The sequence below is a fragment of the Tupaia chinensis genome, unplaced genomic scaffold, assembly GCF_000334495.1.
Source record: "Tupaia chinensis unplaced genomic scaffold, TupChi_1.0 Scaffold138725_1, whole genome shotgun sequence".
NCBI lineage: Eukaryota > Metazoa > Chordata > Mammalia > Scandentia > Tupaiidae > Tupaia > Tupaia belangeri.
The window spans coordinates 2,438,335-2,441,867 of NW_006198617.1; positions in this window are offsets into that span (position 1 = coordinate 2,438,335).

A 3,533-nucleotide genomic window follows, 5' to 3' on the forward strand; every position below is an offset into this window, starting at 1 on the left:
TCTTTCCAGCGAGCGCACACGCCCTATAGCAAAACCTCTCAAAAAAAAAAAAAAAAAAAAAAAAGACGTTATGATTTTCTTCTAGGCTTTGTTTTCTGGTTTAATGATTTTTGTCCTGTCTTGAGGTGCCGATAGGTTCATGTATCCACTATTTCAACAGAATCCTAACCTGTTTCCTGGCTTTATGTTTTAAGCAAAGTTCCTTAGCATTTCTTTGATTTATTAAAGCTAAAACTGTTTTTCTTGAAATTAAAAAATATATTTAAAAATGCCTCTGTAATGACCACAGTAAGCTACATAGCATCAGCTAGGTGCTACTTTATAATACGAGCATTCACTCTACTCACAGCTGCACGCCTAAAGACAGACGCGTATTCACAGATACGTAAATCCCAGCTGAATTTGCTACTGAAAGTAGGTAGATTATTTAAGAAATATTGTCAGTGAATAAAATGTGGGGAAAAAGGAATGAAAAACAACTGTAGACACCTGAGATAGTGTGGGAGGAGGGTGGGAAACAGGGTGGGAAATATGTGTGTGTGTATAAAATTCAAATTTGTTATTTCAAGATTTGACTTTGCTTGAAGCAAAGCGTTAATCATTGTTGAAATTCACTAGTGTGAATTAAACAATGGGTCGATCAATATTTCTTTAAGATTTTTAAACTCCAGGTGTTCTGTTTTGCAGAGTAAGCAGTTTGCATTTGAGTGATGTATTCATTTTCTTTTTCTTTTTTTGGAGAGATTTTTGCTCTAGGGCACATGCGCTTGCCAGAAAGACAGAGACAGAGAGATAGAAAGCGAGAAATCACCCCCAGGGGGATGGCCACGCCACAATCCCTTCTCCTCCATTCTTCTCTCGGGATCTTGGGCATGCACACACACGAGCCCAGAGTGAGTTTAAGCCGCCAGGTCCGAGACTCAAAACGCGGTTGACTACATGGGAGTCCAGCGACATAGCCATTATGCCAACTGTTGGTCCCAGTGATGTATTCGTTTTCTATACTGCCATACAAATTATCTCAAACTTGGAACAGCACAAGTGTATTATCTTAACAGTCCTGAGATCACAAGTCTGACATGAGTCTCTCAGAGCTAAAATTGAGGTGTCAGCAGGACTGTATTCTTTCCTGAGGTTCTAGGGGAAGTCTGCTTGCTTGGTCCAGCTTTTTGATGCCACCCACCTCCTCCTGGCTCTTGGCCTTTCTCCATTTCCAAACCTAACAAAGGGGTGCCATACCCTATATATATATACACACACATACACACATATATACACACATATACACATACAATACATACATATTACCCCATGTATATATATACACACACACATATACACACACACATATATATACACATATAATACATACATATTACCCCATGTATATATATATATACACACATATACACACACATATATATACACATATACACATATAATACATACATATTACCCCTATACACACACGCATATATATATATAAAACTAGAAATGGGAAATTAATGACAATAACATGTATAATTTAGCCACTATGCAGTATATTCTGGATGGAAAATCACATTTTGTATGCTGTGACGATGCTCAGGGGAATGAATGTAAATTAATTATTATTTTTTTTTAAGTTTCAGAAAATAAATAAATAATATAACGAAGGGTCAAAGCAAAACTATATCAGCATAGACTCTGTATTTGATAAAAATGAGCTAAAAACCTCGGGGAGTGGCTGGCAGTTGGCGTGGTGGTTAGGGACGATGAGCTCCCACATGGCCGACTGCGATTTCAGACCTGAACCTGGAGGCTTGCTTTCTCACTTTCTCTCTCTCTCTCTGTCCCTCTCTGGACAAATTGGAATAAATAAAAAATAAAATAATTATTTAAAAAAAAAAAAAAAAACTCCATGCTTAAAACATTCTGCTTTCTTTGGGCTGATTATCGACATAAACCCTGAAATGGGTCCAGCTCAAACTCTTTTTTAAAAATTCTTTTTTTTTTTTTTAAACATTCGATTGCTATACATCATTTGGCTTGTAAAGAGAACTCACCAACATGAAACACATCTTAGACTACAATACACGTCATCAGCAGCAGGTGATAAACCATCTCTGAGCCCCACAAATGTCCTGCCTCTCAATTTTTTCTCCCTGGTTTCCTTCCCTGTGCCCCTCCCCTCTCCCACCCTCCTTCCACACTGTCTCTGGGGGCCGTAACTATTTTCAGTGCTTTAATGTCCTCCAATCGTCCACCCTCTACCACAGAGTGAAAACAATCGGTATATGCTAAGTGGAGACATACAATATCTTTCTTCCATAGCCTGGCTTGCTGCAGTCAGCAATAGATTCTCCATATTTGACCACCTTCTATCAAATGCTGCGTCTTGTTTTTTTTTTTTTATGGCCGAGTAGAATTCCATAGAATATATCTGGCTGTGGACTTTTGGGTTGGTTCCACGTCTTAGCAATCGTGAATAATGCCTCAATAAACATTGATGTGCAAGCACTTTCCCGACTGTTGGTTAAACTCTTTTTTAAAAAATTATTATTAACTGTATTTATTTATTTACTTATTTATTTTAATTTGACTTGGGAGAGCGGGGTGGGAGAGAAAGTGAGAAAGCAAGCCGCCAGGTCCAGGACTCGAACTGCAGTCAGCTATGTGGGGGTCCAGCATTCTTAACCACCATGTCACCTGATGGCTCTGGTTCAAACTCTTAAAAGACATCTGAAGCTGGGGCTTGGCCTTTGGTTTTGAAATAGGAAGGTTTAATGAGAACCAAAATAGCTTAGACGATTTGTATAACAGATTGTTACTCCCCCGCCGCGCGTCGCGTCGGTCTTTCGGGGTAGGCTGGAGGGGGCAGGTGCTGCGAACCTTCATCCCCTGCTTCTGCCGCGCGTTGGTCTTTCGGGGTAGGCTGGAGCTGGCAGAAGGTGCTGCGAACCTTCATCCCCTGCTTCTGTTTAGAGCCTAGGTGGTTTCTGTGGGCACCTTGTCAGGGCTCAGACGGACCCGGCTTTCTCTCCCCCAGCCCAACCGGGACTGCCCCAGGCATCCTCCTCTAGGGGCCCCTGTCCTGTCTGCCCCCCGAGTCCTGGTTCCAGGACCTCTGGAAAGAAGACGGGGAGGATCGCGGGTTGGGAGCGACTAGTCAGAGGCCCCCCGCGAAGTGCTCCTGAGCTCAGGGACGCGCTTCTCTCCCATTTCCCGGTGGTTCCCAGCCGCCCTGCCGTGGCTTAGTGAAAACGAGGTCAGCCCCTGGTGTGAGGGTGCCAGCGCCGCCGGGCTGTGACTGACCCCTCCCGTCGGGCTGCTGAGGCACAATGCAGAGCGCCTGCCCTCCTGTGAGCCTCGTGGTGGCCCCAGCCAGCCGCCCTCGGCGGTGCACAGGGGACACTCGGCAGTGGGCTCCCCTGACCAGGGCATGGCTGGGCTTGGTGACGCAGAAGCGCCTCGCCTCGGTAGACCGGTTTCTGTGGGATTCCATTTGTTAGGCCCCAAACCCCTCATCGCTGAAATGCGGGGTGAAGACCTTC